Here is an 8,834-nt window from a genome sequence, read left to right on the forward strand (position 1 = left end):
AGGGAATGGCAAAGTACACACTGACAAAGGAGATTAATCAGAACTGGCTTTGACAAGCACTGTGGCAATTGGACAATTAAAACAGACATTCGGGGGGTGGGGGTGGGAGAAGAACGAACTGGGGAGGAGAGTAGAGAAAACAGTGCAACAATGAATGAATGAAAACCCAAAATCTCTGTAAATGTTCATTAAAACTAATGACATTTAATAATAATTTTTTTAAAAAAACCAAAACAACGAAAACAAAGGAAGTTAATTACATGGGAGGAGACTGTCTATCCTTCTCCCAGGGAGCAGCTCACAGCACACAGCTTCTTGCCACTAGGCCACCATGGTTTAAAATCAGGAAAAGTGCACGTCAGGGTTGTATTCTTTTCCATACCTATTTAATCTGTATGTTGAGCAAATGATTAAAGAACTTGGACTCTTTAAAGAAGAATGTGGCATCAGGACTGGAGGAAGTTCTCATCAATAACCTCTGTTATGCAATTGACACAACATTGCTTGCTGAGAGTGAAGAGGACTTGAAGCACTTGCTGCAGAAGGTTAAATGCCATAGCCTCCAATATGGATTTGTATCTCAACATCAAGAAAACAAAAATCCTCACCACTGGACCAACAGGCAACATCATGATGGACAGAGAAAAGACTGAGATTGTTATTGACGTCATCTCTCTTTTTTAAAAATAAATTTTTATTTTATACTGGTTTGTTTACAAAGTTCATATACATTGTTTTTCCACACTAGATCTTTCCCATTTCCTTTATCCACCCCTCCCTCTATCATCAAATTGTTCAACCTTACCCCTCTGCCTATCCTTACCTGTGTGTTCCTACCCTCCCTCTTAGGAGCCTCATACTCATTTTACTAGTTATCTTTCTATTTCTACAATAATGGTCTTATACAGTATTTTATTGACAATCAATACACTTGGTACCAGCATTCAAGTGATCTATGTACAAATTGCACTGGTAAAATCTGCAGTCCAGGCCCCTCCAAATTATTGAGAAGTAATGATGTCAGTTTGAGGTGTAGGTGCTTCTGATTCAAGTCTTTCCTAACACTTGCTATATATACCCATTCCAAGGAAAGATGATCTGACAGAGTGTGGAAATTATCATTAATATGGAAATGCAAGTAAGATCCTGTTGAAGATTATCCATAAATGACTGGAAGAGAGAACTGCCAGATGTGCAGGCTAGGTCTAGAAAGAGCTGTGGCACTAAGGACATTATAGCCAATGTTAAATGGATCTTAGATGAAAGCTAAGAGTACCAGATGAAGTCTATCTGTGCTTCATTGACTATGCAAAGGCATTTGTGGATCACAATAAGTTGTGGCTAACCTTGAAAAAAATAGGAATCCAAGAACACTTGATTGTGCATATGCATAACCTATACAGGAGGCAGTTGTCAGAACAGAGCAAGGAAACACTGATCATTCAAAATCAGGAAAAGTACCTCTCAGGGATGCATCTTATAGGCATACCTTTTCAATCTGTATGTGGAATAAATCATCCGGGAATCTGGGTTCTATGAGGAGGAATGTAGCATCAGGATTGGAGGAATATTCATCAACAACCTGTGTTATGCAGATGATACAACCTTGCTGTTGAAAATAAGGAGGACCTGAGGAATTTGCTGTAGAAGCTCAAGGACGGCAGCCTTCAATTGAAGCTCATTATCAAGAAAAGAAAGATTCTCACTACTGGGCCAATTGGTAGTATCACAAAAGATGGTGAAGAGTTTGAGATTGTTAATAGTTTCAGTGTGCTTGACTCCACAATCAACACTCAGCTCCAGGAACCAGGAAATAAAAAGACAAGTTGCATAGGGAAAATCTGCTGTCAGGAACCTCTCCAGAATACTGAAGAGCAATGATATCAGTCTGGAGACTAAAAAAAAATATGCCTGATCCAGACCAAAGTCTTCGCAATTACTGGCTATACATCAGAGAGCTGGACCATGACTATGGATGATAGAAGGAGAACTGATGTCTTTGAATTGTGGTTCTGGAGAAGAGTATTGCAACAACAAAATAAGAATTCATATTTTCTCATTCCAAAACATTGTGTTATATTATTCTTCATTTTTCTAACCTCTGATTTCTTAATTTTTTTTTTCGTTATTATTCATCTAGGGAACGCTAGTGGTCTTGTGCTAAGAAACTGTGCTGCAATTCCAAAGGAATGTATTTAGAATCCACTAGCTTCTCCATGGGAGAAGGATGGGTCATTACCTCCCACACAATTTACTGCCTCTGAAAACCTGAAGGTCAACTATAAGTCAGTTCTGACTTGACTGAAAAAACGACAACAACAAATTATACTGAAACTCTTAGATTTATTCTTTATCATTTCTATCATCTGCTTTCTCGCTCTTTTTTTCCTGAGAGATTACCTTAATTTCACAATACAACTGATGTTAGGTGCCATCGAGGTGAGTGTGAACAGCAGACCTGAATCCTGTGCTATCCTCATCAACTCTGACACCACAGAGCACCTTGCTGTAGTCACCGTGTCAATACATCTTGCTGAGAGACTTCCTCTCTTTTGCTGTTCCTCCACCTTTCCAAGCATGATATCCTTTTCCAAGGAAAAGCCTTTTTCTAGCAACACATGCAAAGTTTGAGAAATGAAGCCTCTCTATCCTTAGCTCCAAGAAGCACTCTGGCTGGCTGCACATTGTCCATGTCACATTTGTTTGTTCTTTTGGCAATGCATGTTATATTCAGTACTCCCCTCCAATACCATAACTCAATGGCATAATCTCTTCTTCTGTCCTCTTTATTCACTGCCCAGATCTCAGATGAATAGTTTGTTGTGTTGTTAGGTGCCGTGGAGTGGAGCACAACTCATAATGACCCTATGGAAAAAAGATCTGAACACTGTTCTACACTGTGCCATCCTCACACTTCCTGACACACTAGAGCCCATTGTAGTGTCAATCCACCTGGTTGAGAGTCTTCCTCTCCCTCATCGACCCTCCGTCCTTCCCAGCATCATGTCTCTCTCCAAAGAATAGCCCCTCCTAGCAACATGTTCAAAGTATGTGAGGCGAAGTCTCATCATTCTGGCCTCCAAAGAGCACTCTGGCTGCAGCTTCTCTAAGACATATCTGTTCATTCTCTTGACCATACATAGGATGTTCAGTGTTCATCTCCAACATGGCAACATGGCTCAACGGCATCAATTCTTTTTCTCTCATCCTAAGTGATTGAAAATATCATGGCCTGAATCAGGTGCAACTAGTCTTCAAACTGACATAATTGCTTTTCAGTATTTTGGAGGGGTCACTGACAGTAGATTTGCCCAAAGAAATATGGCTTCTGATCTCTTGACTGCTTGTATCAAGAATGTTAATTGTGGATCCAAGTAAAATGAAATCATTGGCAGTTTCAGTCGTTTTTCCATCTATCATGATGTTGTCTATTGGTAAAGACTTGTATTATTGATGTTGAGAAGTAATTCATACTGCAGGTTGTTGTCTTTGATCTTCTGCAACAAGCATTCCAGGTCCTCCTTATTTTCAGCAAGCAAGGTAGTGTCATCTGCATGATGCAGGTTGTTGATAAATCTTCCTCAGATCCTGATGCTACATTACTTTCATAGAGTGAAGCTTCAGGAATTATTTATTTAGCACACAGATTGAATAGATATGGAGAAAGGAGACAACCCGGTACATACCCTTTGTGATTTTAAGCCATCATTGTTCCCTTGTTTCATTTGGACAACAGCTGCTTGCTGTAGGTATAGATTTTGTATGAGCACCATTAAATATTCTGAGATTCCCATTCCTTTCAGTGTTAGTCATAGTTTGTCATGATCCACAGAGTCAAATGCCTTTTCATAGTCAATAAACACCAATAGACATTTTTCTAGTATTCTCTGCTTTCAGCCATTATCCATCTGACATTAGTAATAATATCCTGGTGTCGTGGTCTCTTCTAAACACAGACTGAACTTTATACATTACAGTAGTTATTCTGAATTTTAAACATTTCATGTTGCTTTAGCTCCAAAACATTTTTTCTTCCACAATCAAGCTTTTATATACCTTTCTGTTATTGTTTCAGGAATGTATTACCTCCTATTTTTCTTCTAGAGACATTGTAGTTGTTAGGTGTTGTCGAGTTGGATACAACTCATAGCAACCCTATGAACAAAAGATTTGAATCTTGTTCTATCCTTCTTAAGACATTAGATAATCTATAAATTATATATTTTGTTGTTCTTCTATTATTTGTTTAAGCAACTTCTATTTTTTTGAGAGGGGAGGGGTCTGGGCTCTCAAGTATTTAATAATCTGTGTTTCTGATGTACATAGATGATGACTGGAAATGCAGTACGAGTAATAAAGCCTGCCATTTATTGAGCATCACTAAAGAATAATCTGTTATTGTTTTGGTCATTTGATTGTCATAATGCTTAAGTGTTAATATGTGTAGGTAAGAAATGTAAATTATTATAGAAATTATGTTGTGTTGTTATGTGCTGTCGAGTCGTTTGCGACTCATAGCGACCCTATGCACAACAGCCCTAAACCCTGCTCTATCCTGCGCCAACCGCACTGCCTCTGACACACCCATCCTGATTACCCCAGTCACTGAATCAATCTATCTCATAGAGGGTCTTCCCCTCCTGCGCTATCCCTCCACCCTCCCAAGCATGATGTCCCTCTCCAAGGACCCGTCCCTCCTGGCAACATGTCCAAAGTATGTCAGACGAAGCCCCAGAATCCTTGCCTCCAAGGAGCAACTTGGTTTAACCCTCTCCAAGATGGATCTGTTTGTTTTCCTGGCAGTCCATGGTACATTCAGTACTCTTCTCCAGCACCACAGCTCAAAGGCATCCACTCTCCTTCTGTCCTCCCTAGTCATTGTCCAACTCTCTGATGCATAACAAGTGATTGCAAATACCATGGCCTGTATCAGGCGCACCTTAGTCTCCAGAGAAACACCGTTGCTCCTGAGTACTTTAGAGAGGTCCCTAACAGCAGACTTTCCCATCGTGATACGCTTTTTGATTTCCTGACTGCTGGTGCCAAGAGTGTTGAATGTGGAGCCAAGCAAACTGAAGCTGTGAACAATCTCAATCTCTTTGCCATCCATCCTGACGCTGTCAGTTGGTCCAGTGGTGAGAATCTTTGTCTTCTTGACATTGAGCCTCAGTCCATACTGAAGGCTGCAGTCCTTGACCCCTCGCAGCAAGTGCATGAGGTCCTCCTCAGTTTGAGCAAGCAAGGTTGTGTCATCTGCATAACGCAGATTGTTAATAGATCTTCCACCAATCCTGATGCCACAATTCTCCTCATAGAGCCCAGCCTCTTGGATAATCTGCTCTGCGTACATGTTGAAAAGGTATGGAGACAGGATGCATCCCTGGCGTACACCCTTCCCAATTTTGAACCATGCAGTGTTACCCTGCTCTGTTCTGACGACTGCCTCTTGGTCCAAGTATAGGTTTCGCATTAGCACAATTAAATGTTCTGGGATTCCCATTCTTCTCAGAGTCAGCCACAGTTTGTTATGATCCACACAGTCAAACGCCTTTGCCTAATCAATGAAACACAGATAGACATTCCTCTGGTATTCCCTGCTTTCAGCTAAGATCCATCTAACATCAGCAACAATATCCCCAGTACCACGACCCCTTCTAAACCCAGCCTGGACTTCCGGCAATTCTCTGTTGATGTGCTGTTCTAATCGTTTTTGGATACTCTTCAGTAGAATCTTGCTTGCATGTGAAATCAATGACACTGTTCTGTAGTTTCCACACTCAGTTGGGTCACCCTTCGGAATGGGAACAAATATAGATCTCTTCCAGTCAGTTGGCCAAGTGGTTGTTCTCCGGTAGAAATTATAAAATAGATTTATGTTATTAGTTTCAGTAGAATAGAAAAAACCCCCAGAAACAGAACCCTGTAGAAAAAGTCATTAACAAGCAAACTGATGTGGGTTCTAGACCTTGGAAAGGATTATAAATAAAAAACTCTTGGTCCTACTGAAAGTAAGCTTACAGGACGGGCTAGAAATAAGAGATGGGATGGAAATCTTGTGAAAGAAACCTGTTAACCACAGAGCTTTTTCATGACTTTAAAAAAATCCCCACTTACCAACTCTAAGGATGAGAACTTTTATTCCCTAAAAATGATGATTAGAAAGGTTCTAAACGCAAACATTAGACTCAGTTGATTACTGGGTCACCAGTATATTGAAGTCAGACAGGTTAAGTGGAAGACTGCATCCTCAGTATGATTACATTTCCCAGCTTCTCAATTCACCCTAGCTGGAGATTAGAAAACTTCTAACAAAAAAAATGAACAATATCAAGAGAAAATACTCTCCTTGGAGCTCAGCTTCAAAAATTATTTGCTCAGCATACAGACTGAATTGGTATGGAGAAAGGATACATCCCTGACACACACTCTTTCTGATTTTAAGCCATGCAGTGTTCCCTTGCTCCATTTAGATAACAGCTTCTTGATTCAGTTACAGATTTCTTGTGAGCATGAGTAAGTGTTCTGGGATGTCTAGTCTTCTCAATTTTAATCATCAATTTTAGATTCGTGTTAAGCCATATGCCTTTGCATAGTTAACAAAACACAAATAGATATTCTTTTGGTATTCTCTGCTTTCAGCCAGGATCCATCTGGCATCAGCAACAATATTGCTGTTGCCCTGACCTCTTCTAAACCCAGCTTGAACTTCTGGCAATTCTCTGTCAATGTACTGTTTTAGTCATTCTTTGGGTCTGTCTAATGTTCTATCTCTGTCTATTTAGGTAGTCAGTGTTCATGTCCTGTAGGCTTTCATATTGGTTGAAATTCTTCATACTACTCTATTATTATCTTTTTATTTCCATTTGTTATGTTGTGATATTACCCATTTCTTTTCTCATTCATATTAGTTGCACTTCTTTCCTTTCGGTATATTTGCATGTGTTTTAACTAATTTATGAATCCTTCCAAAAACTCAATTTCTAGTTTTTCAAATTCTATAATTTTTGGTTGTATTTTTCATTTATTCCTGCTCTAATATTTATTCAAAGAAGAAGGATCGATGCCTTTGCGTTATGGTGCTGGAGAAGAGTGTTGAACATATTGTGAACTTCCAGGAGAACAAACAGGTCAGTCCTAGAGAGGGTGAAACCAGGTTGCTCCTTGAAGGCAAGGATTTTAAAGCTCCATCTCACATACTTTGAGCATGCAGCCAGGAGGGACCAGTCCTTGAAGAGAGACATCATATTTGGAATGGTGCAAGGACAGTGCAGGAGAGACTCAGTGACTGTAGAAATGGATTAGGTGTGTTAGAGATGATGAGATTGCCTCAGGATAGGGTAGGGTTCAGAGCTAATGTACATAGGGTTGCTATGGATTGCAGGTGACTCAATGGCATATAACAACAACAACAACAACAGCTTTTATTTTCTCATTTCTTCTGGAAACTGTAGGCTTTGTTCTGCTTGTCTAATTGTCTAGATGTTGAATTAAGATGTTGATTTTGGTTCTTTCTTCTTTTTGATGCATTATTGCTTTAAATTAACTGGTGGTATTACTTTGCAGTGTCTCAAAGAATTTGGTATGTTGTGTTTTCATTCTTGTTTCTTTCAAGAAGTTTTTCAATTTCTTGTTTTATTTCTCTTGATGGATAAGGAGTTGTGTTGCCAGCCCAAATGTGGGCAATTCGAATCCACCAGATGCTCTGAAAACTAGTTGGAGGGTCAGCTATGAGTTGGCAATGCTGTGTTTTTCTGAGATTACCTATTAGTATTCAAGGAAGGTATTATGTTCCATAAACTTGATTTCCCCCTAATCTTCTTGTTGATTTCTAATTTTATGGCATTGAGATCTGAGAAAATGCTTTGTAGTATTTATCTGCTTTTTTAATTTCTTGAGGTTTTCTTTGTGACATTATTGATTCTGAAGAATATTCCATATAGACTGCAGAAGAATGTACAGTGTGCTCTTGTTGGGTAGAATGTTCTATGTGCATTTATGAGATCCAGTTTGTTATTTCTACTTATGTGCTAATATGTATTCATTCTATTGGTCATATATGTCTAGGAGATAAAGTCAGTTAATTGAATTGTTGAGTTCTCCTGTATCTTTTAGAGTTCCTTTTTACTAATTCTGTCCTACATTGCAAGTAAGGTATCAAAGTCGACTATTATTATTGTGGAGTTGTACATTTCTCTCTTCAAATGAGTTAAAGCTTTATTTACGTAGGTTACAGCACTGTTATTGGTTGAAAAGATATTAAAGTTATGCCCTCTTGTTAAATGGATCCTTTGATTATTATATATTGCCCACCCTTGCCCCTTATACTGGCTTTTGTCTTTAAGTACACTTTATTAGAATGAAAATTATAATTTTTGATTGCTGATTTATGATATTTTCTTTGATTTTTAGACTATCTTTGTGTTTGTATCTAAGGTGTGTCTGTTCATGTTTTCTTATCCTTGTTCTCTTGACTGGTACATTTAATCCATTAATATTCAAAAGCATAGTATCTATGGTTTTATTGCTATCTTTTTTTGTATTCTTTTTTTGTGTGTTTGTTTCTTTGTTCCATCTGCTTTTCTGAGCTGAATTATTTTTATTTATGATTTTTCAAACAACTTTCTTAATTGCTGTTGTTTAGGTATTTACCAAAGTCTTTGTGCTTTTCCTATCTTCTATTTTGATAAGACATTTTACTAATTTATTGGATCTACCCTGTAAGTCCTACAGAACAATCTCACTGATTTCACATGCAAGCAAGATTTTACTGAAGATTATCCAAAAACGACTGCAACAGCACATCAACAGAGAACTACCAGAAGTCCAGGCTGGGT

The sequence above is a fragment of the Elephantulus edwardii genome, unplaced genomic scaffold, assembly GCF_000299155.1.
Source record: "Elephantulus edwardii isolate Elephantulus edwardi_28Jun2011 unplaced genomic scaffold, EleEdw1.0 scaffold00042, whole genome shotgun sequence".
Lineage (NCBI taxonomy): Eukaryota > Metazoa > Chordata > Mammalia > Macroscelidea > Macroscelididae > Elephantulus > Elephantulus edwardii.